Source organism: Manihot esculenta, chromosome 7 (genome assembly GCF_001659605.2).
Source record: "Manihot esculenta cultivar AM560-2 chromosome 7, M.esculenta_v8, whole genome shotgun sequence".
Lineage (NCBI taxonomy): Eukaryota > Viridiplantae > Streptophyta > Magnoliopsida > Malpighiales > Euphorbiaceae > Manihot > Manihot esculenta.
Genome location: NC_035167.2, coordinates 10888007 through 10912393, shown reverse-complemented (window position 1 = coordinate 10912393; position 24387 = coordinate 10888007). Strand labels below are relative to the sequence as shown.

At 36.5% G+C, this 24387-nt stretch overlaps 1 pseudogene; it reads left to right on the top strand.

Moving 5' to 3' along the window:
- The first annotated feature begins 9839 nt into the window (after nt 1-9839).
- Nucleotides 9840-23557, top strand: LOC110619349 (annotated as a pseudogene).
- The last annotated feature ends 830 nt before the right edge of the window (nt 23558-24387 follow it).

Here is a 24387-nt window from a genome sequence, read left to right as displayed (position 1 = left end):
CAAGCAGTCAGACTGAAACATAGCCCATATAAGGCTTGACAAGAAAATAAGAAATTGAGTCCGACTTCGCAAAAGAGCTCGGGACACCAAAGTGAAGAAAGTGAAATTCCGAATTCACGAGCTCGCGATACAGGCAGCATCACAAGTCATAGGCATAAAAGCCTAAGCAAAGAACAAAAACCCGAGCTCCTTAATCTGCAGTCTGGACGGACTCACGAAAAGTAAAACAGCCTAGCTGAATAAAGCTAAGTATCGAAGAAATAACAGAGAACCGAGCTCTATATCCCAGTGAGGTACACAGCTCGAATCCCACTAACTGCCAGAAGGTTATCTTAAGAGGGACCAGATGTCCGAGCTCGTAATAAGAACGAGATCTAAAATCATCTAGAGTGGGGCACCCATACAAATAAGACATTTCTCTAGGCGACATATATCCGAGCTCGCACCACTGACGAGATCGTGAGTCAAAAACAGAAATGCCCTCAAAGGGAATAAGAAAAACTCGCAACTCAGAAGCTTAACCAGACTCCGAGCTCTTAGCCCAGGTCAGTTCGACTAGTGAAGTCATAGTAGAGCCAGACCGGTCCATCAAGTAAGCAAAATTGACAAAACCAGAAGACAGTCTGAAGAGAAATCAATGATGAGGCGCAGGCCACGGTGAAATATCATCAAATACACATCTCTATATCACCATACATTCAAACATCAAAATAGAAAGACAAAGGAAATAAAAAGGTAAGGAACGACTACTTTTAGCAAGAGTAGTTCTCGGGCCATTCAGGTCGTACATAGAATTCAAGGATTTACCCCCTCGTCGCCCATGAAATAACTGCTGAGGAGGTAAAGGGGCCCAAAAGGAGAACAATAGCTCAAAGCCTACCAAGCCCTCCTTAAGAAAGATCGACCCAGTGTTCCAAGCCTCGACCTGGACGCACGAGGTAAGCTAAGCCCACCGTGAATCAGGATCCAATAGGAAGAAGTCCAAAAAGGTATTAAAGCAAAAACAAAATACTTAAATCCGAACTCGGATTACAAGCCAATAAGGCGCCGAGCTGAGACACCGGGACCTCAGAGAGGTAGAACAAGACCGAGATCCCTAAGATCCCCCAGAGCGAGAAGCCGAGCTAAGAAGACAAAGGCGACAAGAAGCCAAATGTGCCGGCCTAAAAATACGCAAGCATAAACAGCTCAGAAAATCAAACAAGAGGAAGAACCGAGCTCAGAAAGCTCAAAAGCAAACTGAAAGCAACAAGCCTTCTATAATTTAAGAGGAAATCCAGCGACATGATCAGAAGGCCTCAACCTCAATTCCTATTAGAGCAGAACTAAAAACAAAAGGCCAGCCCTGCTCGACACCTTATGTAATACCCGGCTAGACTCCGGTATCGAAATTCCTACCGTCCGGTGGAATCTCGGATGTCGAAAACCTCTAGAAGGGCAAAGTCATATTTTTATAAAATGTTTTCATGTATTATATGGTTTTAAGTAAGAAAGAAAATGAGTTTTGAATGAAAAAGACCATGGAGGCATTTCCAGGTTCAGCCGCCGAACATGGGATAGTTTAGGGGGGCAAGTTAGGCTTCCGAAAGTGGCTCAGGTTCGGCTGCCGAACCTCATATTCGACTGCCGAACTTGCATGAGTTTTGGAGGCACTTTAGGCTTCTGAAGGTGGTCTGGCCAGCCCTTATAAAAGGGCTCCATGGCCGAAACGGGCGAGCTTTCTCCCCTATTTTCGGCCAACGGTGAGTCCATGCTCTCCCATGGTTGGTTTTGTAGATTTTCCTCGAATCTTTCAAGTTTTAACAAGTTTTAACTTGGTTTTGAAGATTTGTGAGCTTAGAACAAGTTTTGGAGACCCAAGGAGTTAGATCTCTCCCATCTCCGAGTTGGATCACCTCTCCTCTCGTTCATTCAAGAGGTAAGCTTAGATCCACCCTTCTTGTATGTTTTAAACAAGGTTTATGGGGTAGAAATGCATGATTAAGCTAGATGTTTAATGTTAGGGTGAATGTGGAGTTTATGTGCAATGTGGGTTGTTTATGTATGTTTGATGTGTTGTAGTTGGGGTTTAGGATAGTTTGAAGCCCCTATGAGCTTATGTATATGTGTATGCATGTTGTGGAAGTGTTGGTTTTGAGTTGGAAGGTGTTGGGAGGCAAATGTGCATTGTGGAGGCTGAGTTCTGCCCTTTGGAAGAACTCAGGTTCGGCAGCCGAAGGGACTTTCGGCCGTCGAACTTGCCTGTGGAGGCAAGCCTTTGGCTGCCGAACCCTGCCCCCGAAAGTGGACTTTTGGCTCTGGAAGGGAGTTTCAGCCGCCGAAGGTGTCGCCAAACATGCATGAGTTTCGTCTCTGGAAGGAACCTTCGACTGCCGAAAGTGCCGCCGAAGGTGCATGACTTTCGGCTCTGGAGGGACTTTCGGCCGCCGAACCTGCCGCCGAAAGTGTCCTGTTCAGCCTTTCTTTGCATGATTTCTATGATTATTTTATAGTGTTTTAGGGGCTTTTTGGGGAGTATTTTAGAGTCATGTTCATGTATGTTTGGTCCCTCATCTGAGTCCACCTGTGTAGGTTCAGACCCGAGGAACCGAGGACCCCAGCAGTGAGATAGCTGCTTCAGAGTCTTTTCAGAGCTAGCCTAAGGTGAGTAGAATAAATCCTTATGTTTCAAAGAAATTGAATGAAAGTTTTAGCATGATTCACGCATCATGAATGCCATGATATACATTAGGTTGTTTGCATTAGAATTCACGAATATGTTGCATTGCATATTATGTTGTTGATGTGGATGAACATTGAATGATCCATTAGCCCTTGTATAGTATGATATGATATGTTGATGATACGGTATGGAAGTCCAGGAAGACCCATTCTACGTCCCTGGCACTATGTAAGAGAAAGTCCAGGAAGACCCATTCTACGTCCCTAGCACTTTGGAATGTTATGATATGTTATGTAAGTGTAATACTCGGCTAGAGTCTGGCATCGGAATTCCTGTAGTCCGGTGGAATCTCGAATGTCAGAATCCTCTAGAAGGATAAGAATTTTGTTTTCTAAAGTGTTTTAAGATGTTTTAATGTTTTAAGTGTAAAGGAAATGAGTTTTTGAAAGAAAAGCACCAAGGGAGAAAAGCCAGGTTCAGCCGCCGAAGGTGAAGTTCGGCCGTCGAACATGCATGGCTTTTGGAAGCACGTTTGGCCGCCGAAGGTGGTCTGGCCAGCCACCTATAAAAGGCCAAAGGTCGGTGAATGGATAAGATTTTCTTTCCATTCCCACTTCCAGAGGTGAGACCATGATCTTCCTTGGGTGATCTTCATGTTTTCTTCCAATCTTTCAAAGTTTTGAGAAGTTTTCTTGTTGTTTTGAAGCTTTTGAGCAAAAGACCAAAGTTTTGAAGCTTGGAGACTTTGAGAGCAAGTTCCTCCATATCTCCACATTAGGATCACCTATCCTCTAGATCTTCAAGAGGTAAGTGTAGATCCTTAGCTTCTTTGATGTTTTATGAAGGTTTTATGGAGTTTTATGGGTAGAAATACATGTTTAGGTTAAAGTAGGGTTTTGAGTGTTTTTGTGAAAAAGCTTGCTTATGTGTTGTGATGTTTGCTGGGGTTTTAAGTTAGCTTTGGACCCCTTTGTGTATGTACTTGGGTATATGCTTATGGTTGAGTTGCTGGTTGCATGTTGAGTGAAGTTTGGGGGAGTTTTGCATGAGTTGGAGCACGGTACTGCCTTATTGGAGAATCCAGTTTCGGCCACCGAAGGAAGGTTCGACCGCCGAATGTGCTAAGAAGGTGGTTTCGGCTGCCTAAGCTCACCCCCGAAAGTTTGGACTTTCGGCTCTGGAAGGAGTTTCGACCGCCGAAGGTGTGGGACTTTCGGCTCTGGAGTGTCCTTCAGCCCCCGAACCTTGCCCCTGAAAGTTGGACTTTCGGTTTAGGAAGGGACTTTCGGCTCTGGAGAGGACTTTCGGCCGCCGAACCTGCCACCGAAAGTGCCCTGTCCAGCCTTCTTTTGCATGCTTTATGTGATTGTTTTAGGATGTTTTAAGGGGGTTTTTGGGGAGTTTTATAGAGTTATTCTTGAGCTAGTTTGGTCCCTCATTTGAGTCCACCTGTGTAGGTTCGAACCCGAGGAATCGAGGAGATCAGCAGTGTTAGCTGTTTCAGAGTTGTCAGAGTCAGCCAAAGGTGAGTGGAACTAAACTTAATTCTTTTATATAGGTAATTAAATGCTTTTAGCATGTCTCATGCACCATGATAATGCAATAGGTTGATTGCATTAGAATTCACTAATATGTGCATTGCATTATTGATTGTACTTGCGGACGGACATAGTTGGATTCATTAGCCCTCCTATCAAGTCCTGAGGAGCCCGAAGGGCCGGGCACAGAGTACTTCGGTACTATTGCATGTATTATCAAGTCCTGAAGAGTCCGAAGGGCTGGGCACAGAGTACTTCGGTACTATTGTATGTATTATCAAGTCCTGAGGAGCTCCATCGCGGGCCGGGCACAGTATTGAGGGATTTTTGTTTCCGTCCGTTCGGTATGTGATTACTTGTGATGTGGTGCATTCCATGTGAGCATGTTTTATTAACATATTTTTATTATTCTACTCACTGGGCTATAGTAGCTCACTCCTCTTCCATAATCCCAGTCTTGCAGGTTCAGTGTCCAGGGGGAATTCAACAGGGTACAGAAAGAGTAAAGAGTTATGTAATAGCTTAGTGTGGACATGTAATAATGTAAAAGATATGTTTTAGTATTGTGCTTGACCCATATGATTTGTAAATCCCTTTTTGTATACATGGTCTATTTATGTAAATATTTTATTGATGAGTATGTAAATCAGGCTTAACATGTATAGTGTTGACCCAGTTAGAGCAATTGATGAGGGCTTTAGAAAAGGGGTCTGTGCACAGAGTTAGTGCATGCACAGGTTGAGCCTTGGTACAAAGCTGAGTTTTACAGTTTTACAGAAATTGTATGATCATGTATGAGATTTTTCAGGTACTCAGAGGGCATAGCAAGCTTGCTACGGGTCCCGGCGACCTTAAGTCGACCTGGATCCTAGCGCCGGTAGCGGTCCGATTTTCGGGTCGTTACAGTAAGAGAAAGACCAGGACCCATTCTACGTTCTGGCACTATGGAATATGTTGAGGGCTATTGGTGACAAGTTCATCCTTAATGTGATTTGTTTGTGATGTGATGCATTTCATGAAAGCATGAAATTTAAATATAATGTTTTACTATTCTGCTCACTGGGCTCTAGTAGCTCACCCCATTCCCTCAACCCAGGTTTGCAGGTACGGGATAAACCAGGAGGTCAGCAAGAGTAAAGTCATGTTTATGTAATAAGTTAGTTGTGGACATATATTGTAAATGTTATACTGAGATGTAATGTTAAGAATTGTATTGAGGATAGAATTGTGCTTGGCCCTAGTGTATGTTAATCCCTTTTTGGTACATGATCTTTTAATGTAATGTTTTAATGATGTTTATAGAAACCAAGCTTAATGTATGATGTTACCCCATTGGAGCATTTGATGAGGGCTCCAGTGTGGGGTTTATGATCATGAGATGTGCATGCACAGGGTAAGCTTGGTGAATGAAAGAAAAGTTTAAAATTGTATGTTTATGTTTGATCATGTATGGGATTTAACAGATATACAGGATGTATGTTAGGCTTGCTACGGGTCCCGGCGGCCTTAAGCAGATCTGGATCCTAGCGCCGGTAGCGGTCCGGTTTTCGGGCTGTTACACCTTAAAAGGTACAAGATCTGACTTATTGTTATTATGCAAAGGCTATGTGCCCGGGCTCATATTAATAAAGCAACGAGCAGAAAATTGAGGATGTTCAGTCAGCTGTACAAAACCGAGCTCAGAACGAGGACTTGACGTGCTTAAACTTTATGAGGGATTAAGTGAATTCACAGCTTAAAGACTTTCATCCCTAAGGCTAGTCTAGCTCGGAAAGAGCTTACAACTAAGAATGCCTTAGTGAAAAAGAGAAATTTATAAGTCAAAACGTACGGTCAATCAACAGAACCTTAGTTCTGAAAGCAAGAAGGGAAAAATAGTATAGTTGACTCCTTAGAAAAATTACAAGGTACATGGTTTAAGTATTTCGTTCTTGACAAGTTAGATCGTCTAACACAGTAAGCAGCCCGGTGAGGTTGGAAAAGTAAGCGGAGGTAAGAACAGTTCGAGTATGAAGGACAAGCAAAAAAGAATTCAAGCAAGTAAAAATAAAATTTCATTAAAAGAAAAGTACATTACAGCCTGTTACAAGTACTTATTCTACTGAAGGAAAAACCGCCCTCAAAGGACTTACATACCTAAGGACACTATTATCTACCTTGCTCGTTTTTAGTTCGACAAACTACCTACGCTCCCTTAAGATACTCCTCGCACTCCGGTTGAACTTTGTCTCGTTAGTATGGGAAAGCTGAACAAGTTGATTCCCGTAAGCATTTCTCACTGTTCCATCATAAGCAGGCATTCTGTTGCCCAAGTGTGATGCATGATACACCTGAACAAGCTGAGATATCATATGCTGTGTGTATATCACGCATGAAAACATAAGTCTTCGAGTTGAAACCCCAGGAAGATCGCGGAACACATGTTCGGAAGCACTAACAGAAGCTTGACTGAGTGCGGCAGATCTCTGTTTCTCATAACACAAGTGCTCCACACCAAAATCAACAGCAAGCTGATCATTTCCACCATCTCCAGTAAGAAAACCCTGACACGAGCTCACCATGAACTGCTTTATGTTACATGCACGAATTGCATCTTGTATTCCACAATAAACTTCAGAAATCATATTATTCCATGAGTTCGAGTCAGAAGCAGACAGCAGGGGCACCACAGAAATTTCCTTTTTCTTCTCGAAGGAAGGCAAAGCTGGAGCGGACCTCCTAGTGGCTTGGAACCTCCTAACCTCCATTTCCTTCTCTGAAGCCCATAGAGACCTTAGGGACCTGGGAAGACTGACGGGTCGAGCTTGACCTGCTATGGCCGCCGGGACCCGTAGCAAGCCTCACTTACATCCTGTAAACCTGTTTAATCCCATACATGATCATACATATACACAAAACTGTAAACTTTTTTTTTCTTTTACCAAGCTTAACCTGTGCATGCACAAAACCATCAACATAAACCTCACATTGGAGCCCTCATCAAATGCTCTAATGGGGTATCATAACATATCTTTAAGCTTGGTTCATAAAAACATCATGTATAAAAAGGGATCAACTATACATACTAGGGTCAAGCACAATACTAAACCTCAAATCATCATTACATTACATTACTATGCCATACTATACATTTCATCATTTTCATGTCCACTTCTAGCTATTACATAACATAACTTTACTCTTCTTGACTTCCTGATCTAGCCCGTACCTGCAAACCTGGGGATTAGGGGAGAGGGGTGAGCTATTAGAGCCTAGTGAGCAGAATAATAAAACATTATATTAATATTCATGCTTTCATGAAATGCGTCACATCACAAACAATCCACATCAAGGGTGGAATTGTCACCAATAGTCCTTTACATATTCAATAATGCCAGGGGCGTAGAATGGCCCTCGCTGGTCTTTCTCTTACATCGTGCCAGGGGCATAGAATGGGCCTCACTGATCTTTCCATACCGTATAATCATCACATCATATCATATGAGGACTAAAGGATCATCCAATATCCACCCACATCAACAGCATAAAATGCAATGCAACATATTCGTGAATTCTAATGCAAACAACCTAATACATCTCATGGCATACGTGATGCATGTATCATGCTCAAGATTCATTTACTTTTAAAACATAAAGGTTTATTCTACTCACCTTAGGCTAGCTCTGACAACACACTGAACCAGCTGACTCACTGCTGGGGTCCTCGGTTCCTCGGGTCCGAACCTACACAGGTGGACTCAAATGAGGGACCAAACATATATGAAGATGACTCTAGAATACTCCCCAAAAACCCCCTAAAACACCTTAAAAAAATCATAGAAATCATGCAAAGGAAGGCTGAACAGGGCACTTTCGGCGGCAGGTTCGGTGGCCGAAAGTCCCTCTAGAGCCGAAAGTCATGCACCTTCGGCGGCACTTTCGGCGGCCGAAGGTTCCTTCCAGAGACGAAACTCATGCATGTTCGGCGGCACCTTCGGCGGCCGAAAGTCCCTTCCAGAGCCGAAAGTCTACTTTCGGGGGCAGGGTTCGGTAGCCAAAGGCTGGCCTCTACAGGCAGGTTCGGCGGCCGAAAGGGCCTTCGGCTGCCGAACCTGGGTCCTCCCAAAGTGGCAGAACCCAGCCTTCTTCATGCACAAAATGCCTCCCAAACTTCACAACTCAACCAAAACACTTCCAAAGCATGCATACACACATACAAAAGCTCCTAGGGGTCTCAAACTATCCTAAACCCCAACTACAACACATCAAACATGCATAAACAATCCACATTGCTCATGGAAAGCACATAAACCCTATCAACATGCATAAACTCTAACACATGCATTCTACCCCATGAATCAACTTAAAACTTACTTAAAACATGCAAGAAGGGTAGGATCTAGGCTTACCTCTTGAAAATCTAGAGGAAAGACGATCCTAGCTCGGAGATGGGAGAGATTGAGCTCCTTGAATCTCCAAGTTCCTAAACTTGTTCTTTGCTCAAAAATCTTCAAAACAAAGATGAAAACTCATAAAAATCATGAAAGATTTGAAGGAAGAACTCAAGATCGGCATGAGGGCAGCAGAGACTCACCTTGGCCAAAAATGGGGAGAAAAACTCGCCCGTTCGGATATGGGGACCCCTTTATAGGGCTGGCCAGACCACCTTTCGGCAGCCTAAAGTGCCTCCAAAACTCATGCAAGTTCGGCGGCCGAACATGGGGTTCGGCGGCCGAACCTGAGCCACTTTCGGAAGCCTAACTTGCCCCCCTAAACTATCCCATGTTCGGCGGCCGAACTTGAGATTTGGCGGTCGAACCTGGAAATGCCTCCATGGTCTTTTCCATGCAAAAACTCATTTTCTTTCTTGCTTAAAACATAAAATACTTTAAAACATTTTATGAAAACAAGAATTTACCCTTCTAGAGGTCTTCGACATCCGAGATTCTACCAGACGGTAGGAATTCCGATACCGGAGTCTAGCCGGGTATTACAATACCCAAGGTATGTGGATCGGAAAGAAAGATCCCTTCCTTCCGATGAGGACCCCGAAGGTGAAAAGGGAGTGATATCAATATATATCCAGGGACTGAAGTTCTGATGTAGGACAGGGTGATGCTGGACCCTAGGCTGACGACATCAGGATCCTTAAAAGTTATTCATGGAAAAGGAAGAAAAGTGTATCTGAAAGATAAAGGCTTAGAAGTGAAGACAACAGAATACATGAAAGAACAGAGGAAAGCCGGAAGTGGAAAAAGACAGAGATGATTCAAAAATCAAGATGACAATAAGGTGAAAGGGTGTTATGAGGCAAGTTGTACTTAAACAGGCGCGGTCATAATGATTCTTGGTATTTATCCCCTCGACAGTTGGGCAGTAACTTTTTCACCCCGGTCTGGGCCCAGGCCCGCGATACCAGCCCATTGTCTGGAGGCCCTCAAGCCTCACATATGCACCAGGTTCGGTCTGCTCAGTCTTGAGACTGGACTCCATTTAGTTTCTTCAACAGGCCGGCCCAGCACGTCCGGCCCATCGGACAGGCCCTCTTCGAGCTCAGCCCCTATTTCATCTTTCGGTCCAACCCGGAACCAAGAAGAAAACCAGCTCATCTGTCTTGTGAGCCCATCCACACGCGCAAAGGGAGAGAATCAGAGGCCGATATGCACGGGGCAGGGATCCGATTCCCTTGTACGTCCGTATCAGAGTGGCAGAGACAGGTGGTCCAAGGGGGGACAGCTTGGGATACGCAAAAGACGGACCAGAGGGGGAGGGAGGGAGACCAAGTTTTGATTCACTATTACAGAACCTCTGTAAAACCCTACTTTTCTGGATCTTAGATCATCACTTAGAATTCTGTCGTATATTAATAAAAGTTTTAAATTGAAACATACATTTTATATATATGAACAAGCTAAGTGGGATTGTTATATATTTTTGTGTAGCTTTTTTAATCAAGTCAATGAGAGAAAAATTATACAAAACTTTAACATGTGTTTATATCATGGAAAATTCTACCTCAAATACAAGTTGATTTGGAAGGATTTTCTGGAAAAAATCAAAAAATTTGATGACAGGATATTAAATATCAAGTTTTATTTATTTTTTTAACTTTTTACATTTATAAAATTTAAATTTCAAACTGAAATACAATATAAAAAATATCTGTCCGAAGGACTGTTACTAATTGCTTCAATTAGAAATAAATATCTATTTCACTCCAAAATTATTTACATCCTTTCCTTTATTCTTATTTTTTCTTTTTCTTTGATTAAGTTTGCGAAAAATCACAAAAATTATTATTTTTCATTTTTAAGATTTTATTCTATTCTAAAAACGTATTGTTATAATCCTACTAACAACTATAGTGGAAAAATTAATTTCTAAAAGAATGTTTTCCTTCATACCTTAAAGCTAGAGTTGAGCAGTATTCGATTCAAATCGAAAAAATCGATCGAATCGAATTAATTCGAAAATTCAAATTGATTTTTTATTTATTTCGGTTCTGATGATCTGAGATCCAGAAAAGTAGGGTTTTACAGAGATTCTGTAATAGTGAAAAAATTTGGCCCTAGAGGAAACTCCTCCTTTTATCTGTCTTCTTTTGTCCGCTAGCGACGTGGAACAAGCCGCAATGTCAGATCCCTGCTTGGTGCGTAACGGCCTCTGACTCTTCATAGATGCGCATGCGGATGGACCCACATGAAGGACGGATGGGTCTCCCCCCGATTCCGGGCTGAACCGGAAGATAAGATATGAGCTGAGCCCAGGGAAGATCTGTTGGTTGGGTCCAAGGGTTTAAGTCGGCCCAAGGGAGTAAATCGACTGGAGCTCGGTCTTAGAGTGAGCGGACCAGACCTGGTATGTGTGTGAGGCTTGAGGGCCTCGGGATAATGGGCTGGTATCGTGGGCCTGGCTCCAAACCGAGGTGAGGAAATCTAGCGGTCATCAGGTTCGGTTCGGTTCAGTTTTTAATTTCAAAAATTTTGGTTATTTCAGTTCGGTTTGATTTTGATTAGAAAAAATAAAAAATCGAATCGAATCGAATCAATTAGTGATAATAATATATTATTTTTAATAATATAAAGAGATTAGATCATATTAAGGTTAGAAATATTCTAATTAAATTTTAAAATACTAAAAATGAAGTGTAAAAAATAAAAAAATTAAAGGGTAATAAAAATTAACGATATGAAATTTTAATTAAAGGGTAATAAAAATTATTAACTGATAATTAACGATATGAAATTTTATTTTAGTTTTTAGGGTGTAAATTAGAATTTTAATTTCTAATAAACTAGGCAATATATATTTAAATTCAAATTATTATTAATTTTTGTACTTGAATACTATATATTGTCATAAATGTAAATTTGATGGAGTGATTTAAATTTAATCTTTGATATTTTTAATTTTAATTGCTGATTTAATTTTTTTTAACTACAAAATCCATTAATAAAGCATGAATATTTAAAGAATTATTACTATAAAATAAAATCTATATAAGATGTACTTAATAATTGAATTACTTATTTTTAAAAATTAGTTTACAATTACATATAAATATTAAGTTAATTTATTTAAAATTTTAAATTAAAATATAAAAATAACATAAACATTAACATTTTATTTAGGCCAATCGATTTAAAAAGGTCTGATGTTTACGTATATTTACATTTTAATATAAATCTTTTAGTTTTAATTTAATTGGTTCAATCTTTATATTTTGGTATAATTTTAGTTATTCTATAAATTTTTAAATTGAATAGTTTATGTAGTAATTTGATAGTTTAGTTTGTATATCACTGTATTATTATTATTATTTTATGAGAGATTTATTATTTAGTTATTAAGAATTGTCATTATTAACAAATCAGTCTCTCAATTCTGAGAAATCTAATAAAAAATTTTTATCTTTTTTTTTCCGTAAATAAAATAGTCGTTTTGTCTATTTATATCGTTAAAAATATAATAAAAGACTAAATTACCCATTCTTTTTCTTTTTCGATCCTTCTTTTTTTTTTCTTCTTCGATTCTTCTTTTTTAAGGAGAAAGAAGGGACGGTTCTTATTTTTCTTTTTTTTTTTTAAGGAGGAGGGGGAGGAGAGCTATTTCGTTGACGGAAATAAAATATAAAAATATTTTAATATATTTAAAAAATAATAAAAACGTTTTAATAGATTTTAAAAAATGTAAAGACTGACTTGTTAATAATTGTAATACCCAGGATTAAATAAGAAGATTTATTTGAAGGCAAAATTAAATTTTAAAAATTTTCTCTCTTATTTTTCTTTTATTTTAACGAAAAAGAGGACAGAAAAATAATTTTATTAATGGAGAGAAAAAAATATAGATATTTTAATAGATTTTCTGAAAATATAAGAACTGACTTATTAATAAGAATAATACTTAATGATTAAATAGTAAATCTTTCTTTTTATATGTATAAACTAATAATCAAAGGAAGGAAAAAGTCCAACATTTACATTTAAATTTTAAATTAATTAGTCTAATTAACTTAAAAAAAAAATTAATTAGTCTAATATTTATATTTGGATGTAATTTTAGTTAATTTTTAAAATTAAAAATATAATAATTGAGATAGAATGTCTAATATAATAATTTATTATTTTTTAAATATAAACTAATTTTATATATAAAAATAATATTAACTCATATTTAACTATTCAATTTTTAATTTAACGGTTAAATATACCATTACGAGATACTATTTATTTTATATCAATAATTATAAAAATTTTAAAATAAATATATTATTTTTAATTATTTTATATATACTATTATTTTATATTAAATAATATATTTATTATAAAATATTCATAATTATTACTATAAAATAAAATTTATCACTATTAAAAATTTGAATAATATATTTAATGATTAAATGTTTATCATTAATTTTAATTTTAAAAATGAATTAAATTTAAATTTAAACATAAATGTAAATAATAATAATATATGTGACAAATTAATTTATTAAAATTTAGCTAAATTATTAAATTACAATATAAATTATTAAATTTAAAAAATTATTAAAATTATACCAAAAATAAAAATTGAGGTAATTAAATTAAAATTAAAAATTTTAAATTAAAATTAAAAAATTTAAATTAAAATGAAAACAATACTCTACCTGTAATTGAAAATTTAATCAGAACTAAAATTAAAAATACTTATTAATTTAAAATCTATCTAATTTATTACAAATGTCTCCAAAGATTCATCAAAACCAAAAATCCCCAATACACACATTTCCCCTGTTCTTGTTCCTGTGAATCTACTCCCAAGTCTCACTCATCGCTACCAACTCTCTCTCTCTCTGTGAAGCGTTTTCACTCCCGATTAGCAAAGCTAAGGCTGTGACTTCGCCAAATGTGGGTAGAAAGGCCACTCCAGAGAGGAGGAAAGGGACTCCTGTGAGAGATCAAGGGGAGAATTCGAAGCCTCTGGATCAGCATAGGTGGCCGGGGAGGAGTAGAGAAGGGAATTTAGCTTCGGCAGAAAGAAAGCCGATGTTGTCTAGGAGTTTGGATTGTAGTGGTGGAGATAAGAGGAGTCTGGGATCTGGGTTGATGATGGTTAAGTCATTGCAGCCATCTGTGATGGTTGATGAGAGGAGGTTGAGCTTGGATTTAGGCAATGCTAAGCAAAACCCAGATGCCAATTCGGTGATTGAATATTCTCTTACTGGTGATCTCACTGTATCTGATAACGATAGTGTTTCCTCTGGTAGCACTTCAGGATTGCATGAATTAGGTAGTGGGATTTCCAAAGGAAAAAAGGGGCTCGTGGCATTTTTATTTCTGCAAGGTTTTGTCAAGAAACAAATAGCAGGTTGAGGCGCTTGCAGGATCCAGGTTCACTATTACCAGCTAGTCCTAATTCCAGAATGAGCATTTCATCATAAACCAGTCAATCAAAAAGTTTTGGTGTTGATGGTACAGTGACATCTCCCAGAACTATTGCTTCTTCAACTATTAGGGGAGCCACGAGGCCTGCCTCGCCTACTAAGCTTTGGACACCTACGGCTTCGTCTCCATCACGAGGGATTTATAGTCCTTCAAGGGTGAGACCCATGAGTAGTTATCCTGGTAGTACACCTTCAATTCTTAGTTTCTCAGTTGATTTAAGGAGAGGGAAGATGGGGGAGGATCGAATTGTTGATGCACATATGTTGAGGCTTCTGTACAACCGTTACTTGCAATGGCGGTTTGTAAATGCAAAGGCAGATGCTTCCTTCATGTTGCATAGACTAAATGCAGAGGTATGGTATACACACTTTTCACTGTTTTCAGTCCATTGATTTTGGTTTCTCATCTATAGTAACCATATCCATAGCATTCTGCTCAAACTTACCCGAATAACTTTTGGACAAATTTTTCACTTAGTAGTTTTTGCTAGATATTATAAACCCATCAATGTTTCTCTAAGCAATCTATTCTGGACACTACAATGTCAATAGTAACATCCTTGGCATAATGTAAATTTCTTAGGACTTGTAGCTTCTAATATCAGTTTCTGGAAATGACAAACAAAGAACTGCATTTAACTGGAGCAACATCAATGCTATAATTTTAGGAAAGATGTTACACAGTTTCTATGATTTTTTTTTTTTTTTTTGGGATGGTAAAGATTTCTAAGGCTCAAGATTTAACTATACTGCCTAAGAATAGAGTTTAAGCTCTAGATATAGTCAAAAGTGAAATATATACTCAAGGCAATGTGTCTTCCCATCACCTAAAATGGAAAGAAAACAAACTGAACCTTAAAAGTAAGCTTGAGTTTGCATCATTAATCATAGTGAACAGGTATGGACATAGTTACCTAGACCATGGTACTCTTGAGTCCTGGTACGGGTACATGGTATCCTAATTAATGAAATATAGGATAAGTAGGGGGAATACTTGATTGATATTAGTGGTATGTTTAGTTAGTATGCCAATTTAATTTGGGAATGTAAATGATATTTACTCAATATAATATAATGTTTAAATAATTAAATATATGATTAATAGTTGATAATATTTATATTTTCTAAAAAATTTTAAATTTTAACTAATAAAATAGCCAATTACACTCCCACGTCAACCTATTCCACTAACATGTAAATCAACTATCTTGCTTAAAATGTTTCAAAATGTATTCTCTTCTGTTTATTATTCTTTTGCTATAGCCTTTTTCCTCTCCTCTTCTTCTTCTTGTGCCTGCATGATGCTATTGCACACTTTCATATTTATTGATCTTTCTTCTTCCTTCCTTCCATATTTTCATTTCTTGTGGAACTTATAATTTTGGCAAACTGGATGGTGTCCCTAGCAATTTGGGACAGAAGAGTATTGCGTTTCAAGATGCAGTACCTGGGTCGCGGTTTCCAGGGGTGAGAGAATCTAGTAATTATGGGTATGAACAAGCTTAATGAAGCGAAGCTCTACCTCCAAAATAACAAATGGCTTAGTTCATTTGCAGCAGGCCTATTAAGAGTCACTTGGTTATGCCTGTACTAGGCACATTTGGCTTTTTCATTTGTTATTCCCTCAGAAATTCAAATGAAAGAGTTCATAATTTTTTATAGGGTGATCTAAGGTTAGCGAGCATAATTTAAACAATGAAGTGCTCCATTTATTTTAGTTGGGTCAAATTAAAGGCCATCTAAAACTAAGGTAGACTCAATATGACAAACGAAAGTTACTTTAGCTCGTTTGAGGTTCATCAAAACGAAATCTACACGCTTAGGGCATGTTCAGACTTGTTTCTAAAAGTTGGTTTGGTTTTGAAGAAAAAATTACTTTGCAGTGGATAACTTTTTCTCATAGGTGTTTCTCAGAACAAGTCCCTACGTTTACTTGTATATATTCCATTATTTAGACATGAAATGTTATTTTCAGTATTTCGAAAAGCTTTTCCTGGAAAAGCACATGGAGAAAAATGAACTTTTATCCAAATAAGAAAGTTTCTTCTGTAAAATTTGCTCATTTGAGTTTATGCATGCATACATATATACATATACACATACATACTTGTATATATATATATTCCAAGCAAGCTTTTAAGCATTCAGAGTAAGTGAGGTCATATGCACCTGATTGATTTTCAACAGCAATTCTCTCTTTTGTCTAAATACTCATCTTTTGGTTTTGTGATCCATTACTTGTTCTTGCTTGTGTTTATGATATGAAGACATTGTTTTTAATTTAATATATTATTTGTACTGGTTTCTGCACCTGCAGCACTGTATGACTTTTGTTTGTTGGCAAATTGTAGAGAATAAATATGATGGACACAAAATTGAGTATTCTTACAGTTTTGGTATTGTTCTTTATTCCAGAAAATTTTGTGGAATGTATGGGTGACCATCTCAGAACTACGGCACTCTGTCATTCTTAAAAGGATCAAGTTACTGTTGCTGAGACAAAAGTTAAAGCTAACTTCTTCTATCCTCAAGGGACAAGTAAGATTTACAAACTCACTTTACTTTAATTGACTTATAAATCCATTTAGAGCTTCTAGTAAACTGTCTCTGCTTAAAATTCAACTATCTATTAGCTTTTCTATTTCTATTGTAGGGTTAAATCTTCATGTCAAATGTGATGATGGATAGAAAACATGTTTACCTGTTGAAAATAGTTGAAAAACATGACTTCTGTTATAAAGGAAAATAGTAGAAAACAATCTAAAGTTATTTTTCAAATCCCAGCTAAAATTTTGGAAAATGGGCATATGTATAAGCAAAATCTTGTTTTCTAGTTATTTTAAATAACTTTTTCAGAAAACTACCCCAGTTTACATTGAGAGAACACAGCCTTGTTGCATTTAAAATTGAGAATTAAGCATGTCTTTTGCATCACATTTGAAGTATGAATAAATGTTTGAAAAGAGATATCCATCAAGGTGAAGGCTTCAAAATTCATATATAGATAGTGTAACGACCTGGGAACCGGACCGCTACCGGCGCTAGGATTCAGATCAACTTAAGGTCGCCAGAACCCGTAGCAAGCCTACTATACATCCTGTGTACCTGATAGAATCGCATACATGATTGAACATAATAATAAAAACTTAAACATTTCCATGAAACCAAGCTCAACCTGAACATGTATCATACTGAAAACATAAAACCCATACTAGAGCTCTCATCAAATGCTCTAGTATGGTAAACATCACATGTTTCAAGTTTGGTTCAAACATATCTCATAATTAAAACTTTTACATAATGATCATGTTAACAAGGATTACAAAGGTAAAGAAAACTAGGGCCAAGCACAATTCTAATTCATTAAATAATACATGTCCACAACTATTCTATTACATTAACTATACCAGTTACTATGCCGACTTCCAATGCTATCTTGAACCCTGCAAACCTAGGGTTAGGGGAAAGGGATAAACTACAAGAGCCTAGTGAGCAGAACATAAAAACAGTTTAATAAACATATGCTCGTATGAAATGCGTCACAACATAAACAATTCATATCAAGATGAACTTGTCACCAGTAACCCTCTATATATTCCAATGTGCCCGACTCTCGACGGAGCTCCTCAGGACTTTCGCTTAAACATAATATAACATATCCATAATGTCAGGGGCGTAGAATGGGCAAGCCCTGGTCTTTCCGTATCATATCATATCATAACATCTCGAGGGCTAGTGGGTCATCCATTATCCATCCACATCAACAGTAAATTATGCAATGCATCATATTCGTAAATTCTAATGCAAGCATCCTAATATATATAAACATGGCATCCGTGATGCATGAACATGCTTAAAAAGTTTGATTACTTTAAAACAATAGATTAGTTTAGTTCTACTCACCTTTGGCTGATTCTCGCCTAACAATGATGCAGCTAACTCACTGAAGGCCTCTACGGTCTCCCAGGTCCGATCCTACATAGATGGACTCAAATGAGGGACCAAACATAACTATTACATAACTCTAAACAACTCCCTAAAAAACCCCCTAAAACATATCAAAACATGTACATAAAACAAGTAAAGGAAGGCTGGGCAGGGGACTTTCGGCAGCCGAAGGTCCCTCACAGATCCGAAAGTCCCTCACAGATCCGAAAGTTAGGGACTTTTAGGGGTGGGTTAGGCAGCCTAAATTCCGCACAGATCCAAAAGTTGGGGACTTTCGGGGGCAGGTTCGGTGGCCTAAACCCCTTCATAGATCCGAAAGTCCATGCTTTCGGGGGCAAGTTAGGCGGCCAAAAGGCTGCCTCCACAAGCAGGTTCGACAGCCGAACCTTGCTTCGACGGCCGAACCTGGGTTCTCCAGCAAGGCAGAACCCGATTCTGCCCTATGCATATAGCCACCCAACTCTCCAATCCTCACACCCAACTCCTCAAAAATATACATACTCACTCATCAAGCATAAGGGGCATAAAAACTAGTCTAAATTCCAACAAACAACAATAAAAACTCATAAGAGCAAACATTCATTAAAAACCCAACTCAAACCTTAAAACTTTAGATCTAACCATTTCATGCATTTTTAACCCTTTACCCCTTCTTAAAACTTGATTAAAACATAAGAAAAGCAAGAATCTAGGCTTACCTCTTGGAGATCTAAGGGTAGCAGCAACCCAAACTTGGAGATGAGAAAAAAAACGTTCTCCGGAGGTCTCCAAGGTTTAAAAACTTAGATTCAACTCAAATCTTCAAAAGCAAATGGAAACTCGTGAATTTTCTGAAAGATTTGAAGGAAAAACAACACAAATCACAATGGGAGGGCATGGACCTACCTCTGCCCGAAAATGGAGAGAAAGCTCTCCCATTTTCGGGCTGAAGGCCTCTTATAGGTGGCTGGATAAACCACCTTCGGGGGCTGAAAGGGGAGGTCCTACGGCGGCACTACCTTTGGCGGTCGAACCTGGTTTTTCCCCTCCAAAACTATTTTCTTCAACACTCTTTTCTTTCTTTCTTAAAGCCTTAAAATTTTCAAAATTCATTTTATAAAAACCTTATTTTACCCTTCCTAAGGAAATTCCAGCTTCGAGATTCCGGGTTCCAACGGAGATTCCGTCAGAAGATTGAAATTCCGACGCCGGAGTCTAGCCGGGTATTACAGATAGGCCTGTGCAGCAGGGATTATAGATCCTCAATAGTGTGGCAAATTTGAAAGATCCCTTTGACTTCTACCGGTCTTTTTGTTATAACTGGTTATTTTATATATTTTCCAATTGTTTTTTGGAATTAGGAGGTTCAGTCTCTTCATATAATGATTGACGGAGATGGTTGTCGTGTGGGTTTAAAAAGTAAGACCGAGGGAGGGAAGTAGAATAGGGGCAGGGGAGATGATTCACTCAACTGAGCCTCTAGTCCTTAGAGAGAAGGACAATAAGTAAACAAAATCTTAGAGGAAAATTTCTTTAATAAGAGAGAATTTCTTGTATATTTTATAAAATATATTTTTTTAATTTTTATGTTAAAAAATTTATTAGTTATCTTGGAGGAGAATTTCTTTAATTAGAGAGATTTTGTGGTGTCTCCTTCTCGTGCATAATGATTTTACTATAGGTTGTCATTGGTTTGTCTTCTTTCCAAGTCTAGATGTGGCATGCTGGCTATTTTATGCTTTGTCGTTATTGTCAACATTGCTATTTTTTGCTCACCCTTCGGACTATTGTTGTTCGGTATTGATCGGCAATAATATGGTGAAAGTTGCGTTTGATTGGTGATTAGTAATGTTAGCATCTCACGATGCTTATTTTTTGTGATAGTTCCAATCGATGCATCGTAGATGTAGTTATAAATCAGAATCGGCGATTCGATTTATTGTTCGAATCAAATCGAAATAGATCCGATTTAAAACGGTTCAAAATGGTTTAGGTTTTTCAATAGTTTCAATTCAGTTTTAAAGCGTTTATAGTTTTGATTTTTCATAATTATGATTTTTCATGATTCCGGTTTTTCACAATTCCGAATCCAATTAAATTTAAATTATAGTCTGTTAATCTAATTTCAATTTAAAAAAAAAAAACTAAAAATAAAAACTTAAATAAAATAAAAAAAGTAAATATAAATCTCAAGTATTATTGAATATATATTTTATCAAATAAGAAAATTGTCAAATTGAACCGATCAATTTTAGTTATGAGTTTGATTCACGGTCTAAACTACCATAGCTATGTCTAGTCTATTTTATTCTATAGACAAATTGAGTTGAGCTGAATGGTTTGAATTGGGTTGAATTATGAGTTTTGGATTGATAAGTGATTCACTTGATTTATTTATTTTAGTTTGAGTTGTTTTTTTAGTTTTTTTGAATGGTAGACTGATCTTTAATTTCCTATGTGCTTTCGCCTTTTATGGCATTAATAAATGCAATATTATCTTTGTCGACGGCCGAACTTGGGTTCTCCAGCAAGGCAGAACCCGATTCTGCCCTATGCATATGGCCACCCAACTCTCCAATCCTCACACCCAACTCCTCAAAAATATACATACTCACTCATCAAGCATAAGGGGCATAAAAACTAGTCTAAACTCCAACAAACAACAATAAAAACTCATAAGAGCAAACATTCATTAAAAACCCAACTCAAACCTTAAAACTTTAGATCTAACCATTTCATGCATTTTTAACCCTTTACCCCTTCTTAAAACTTGATTAAAACATAACAAAAGCAATGATCTAGGCTTACCTCTTGGAGATCTAAGGGTAGCAGCAACCCAAACTTGGAGATGAGAAAAAAAACGTTCTCCGGAGGTCTCCAAGGTTTAAAAACTTAGATTCAACTCAAATCTTCAAAAGCAAACGGAAACTCGTGAATTTTCTGAAAGATTTGAAGGAAAAACAACACAAATCACAATGGGAGGGCATGGACCTACCTCTGCCCGAAAATGGAGAGAAAGCTCTCCCATTTTCGGGCTGAAGCCTCTTATAGGTGGCTGGATAAACCACCTTCGGGGGCTGAAAGGGGAGGTCCTACGGCGGCACTACCTTTGGCGGTCGAACCTGGTTTTTCCCCTCCAAAACTATTTTCTTCAACACTCTTTTCTTTCTTTCTTAAAGCCTTAAAATTTTCAAAATTCATTTTATAAAAACCTTATTTTACCCTTCCTAAGGAAATTCCAGCTTCGAGATTCCGGGTTCCAACGGAGATTCCGTCAGAAGATTGAAATTCCGACGCCGGAGTCTAGCCGGGTATTACAGATAGGCCTGTGCAGCAGGGATTATAGATCCTCAATAGTGTGGCAAATTTGAAAGATCCCTTTGACTTCTACCGGTCTTTTTGTTATAACTGGTTATTTTATATATTTTCCAATTGTTTTTTGGAATTAGGAGGTTCAGTCTCTTCATATAATGATTGACGGAGATGGTTGTCGTGTGGGTTTAAAAAGTAAGACCGAGGGAGGGAAGTAGAATAGGGGCAGGGGAGATGATTCACTCAACTGAGCCTCTAGTCCTTAGAGAGAAGGACAATAAGTAAACAAAATCTTAGAGGAAAATTTCTTTAATTAGAGAGAATTTCTTGTATATTTTATAAAATATATTTTTTTAATTTTTATGTTAAAAAATTTATTAGTTATCTTGGAGGAGAATTTCTTTAATTAGAGAGATTTTGTGGTGTCTCCTTCTCGTGCATAATGATTTTACTATAGGTTGTCATTGGTTTGTCTTCTTTCCAAGTCTAGATGTGGCATGCTGGCTATTTTATGCTTTGTCGTTATTGTCAACATTGCTATTTTTTGCTCACCCTTCGGACTATTGTTGTTCGGTATTGATCGGCAATAATATGGTGAAAGTTGCGTTTGATTGGTGATTAGTAATGTTAGCATCTCACGATGCTTATTTTTTGTGATAGTTCCAATCGATGCATCGTAGATGTAGTTATAAATCAGAATCGGCGATTCGATTTATTGTTCGAATCAAATCGAAATAGATCCGATTTAAAACGGTTCAAAATGGTTTAGGTTTTTCAATAGTTTCAATTCAGTTTTAAAGCGTTTATAGTTTTGATTTTTCATAATTATGATTTTTCATGATTCCGGTTTTTCACAATTCCGAATCCAATTAAATTTAAATTATAGACTGTTAATCTAATTTCAATTTAAAAAAAAAACTAAAAATAAAAACTTAAATAAAATAAAAAAAGTAAATATAAATCTCAAGTATTATTGAATATATATTTTATCAAATAAGAAAATTGTCAAATTGAACCGATCAATTTTAGTTATGAGTTTGATTCACGGTCTAAACTACCATAGCTATGTCTAGTCTATTTTATTCTATAGACGAATTGAGTTGAGCTGATTGGTTTGAATTGGGTTGAATTATGAGTTTTGGATTGATAAGTGATTCACTTGATTTATTTATTTTAGTTTGAGTTGTTTTTTTAGTTTTTTTGAATGGTAGACTGATCTTTAATTTCCTATGTGCTTTCGCCTTTTATGGCATTAATAAATGCAATATTATCTTTGTCGACGGCCGAACTTGGGTTTTATGGCATTAATAAATGCAATTTTATAAAATTATATAAAAGAACAATAAAATTTTATAACTTTAAAATAAGTAAATCCTTTTCTTTTAAATAAAAAAATTAATAAAAACAATTTTATTAAATTGAATTTGTGTAAAATGGTTGAGCCTCTGCTTTGAGTATTAGATTTTTAAAAAGTGTGGTGGGTTTTTTACACCTCATTAATAGAAATATTTATGGACAAAGGTTTATGTGGAGTAATTCTCTTTCTTGTATGATCGAGCTTCAGTTTTTTATTTTTGGATTTTTATTCTATTCTTAAATTTTTTTGAAACAAGATTGGCTTACATAATATAATAGTTTGTTGCCCGTGAAAGTTAAACTATCTTAGGTAAATTTTGAAAGCTTAAATCCTTAATGTTTTTTGCACAAGTTATTTTTTAAAAAAGACTTGCTTTGAGTTAGATGCTTAGATTTTTATTGCAAAATCTAGACTTTTTTATTATTGAATCACATTTTTTATTATCATTGAAATTTTTAGATTGTCCTTATGGCTGATTTTCCATGCATCTAATAGTTGAAGGAATTTTCTATTCTTTGAATTTTAGATGGCTTTGCTTCAATAATACAATTTTATATGTGCTTCTTAGAAATGACTAATGTTCGGACATCCAATCAAGTCCTTCCAACTTTTCACATAAAACTTGTACACAAAAGATTCTCTTTGAACAATAGACTTGCAAAGAAAGCTACATGTCCTGCCTCAAGAGATGCTTGGAAGATTTTTTTTTGGGTTGTCCATGTGGCTGCTAGGCCATTTTCAAAGATGTTGAAAGCTGTTGGAATCTATATAAATACTAATAAAAGTCGGATTTAAATTTGGAACGGTAATCAATTTTAACCATTAAATTATAATTTTATTCTTTATTTGTGTCACATCTTCTCAGTAACGTAAGGGTTATATCGATTTTTGGTTATTTTTATGGACTTTTCTCAAAATTCTTCTTATTATTGTGGGCCCGAAGGACATCGATCGACACTTGCAATTTGTTAAAATATAAGATCTCATTAGAAATTAATATAGTTTTGAAATTTTAAGCATCTTCTATTACGGTGAAGAAGAAATGTGTTTATAAAATTTTTGGCGTCTGTGGACAAGCCTTAATTATAATGACTGAGTCATGCCTTGAAGCTAAGCACGTCTTGAGTCATAATCATATATGCATATTTCATGTCTGGTTTTTTTTCCATTTAGCTTGACTTTTCAATTTCAGACAATAAAATTCTTTTTTTTTTTTGTAAATTTTATCACGATTATAACTAATATTATTTTTAAACTCATATCATCTTTCAGTTATATTTTAACCTTCATTTAACAGGAAAACCAAATAGATTCATAGATCAAAATTGATTTTAAATATGGCCCGATCAAAATTGATTTTAGATATTGGCTATAATAATTGTAAATTTTATTATTTAAAATTGAAAAGTCAAATGAAAATTTTAAAGTGTGGAAACTATTTTTTTAAATAATTTACTTTTTTTAACTAAAATATATTTTTCATCCACTAATTTTTTAAATTTCTCAAACATAAAAAAAAAATAAATTTCATAAATTAAACAGAGATTTAATATTTTTCATTCTCACTGTATATTCAGCCAAAACTTTATCTGATTCGTACTTTATTTTTTCACAAATGAACTTAAAATGAAAAAACAGCTGTCTGATATTTAAATTCACTTTCAGAGAAAAAAAAATTTTTTTT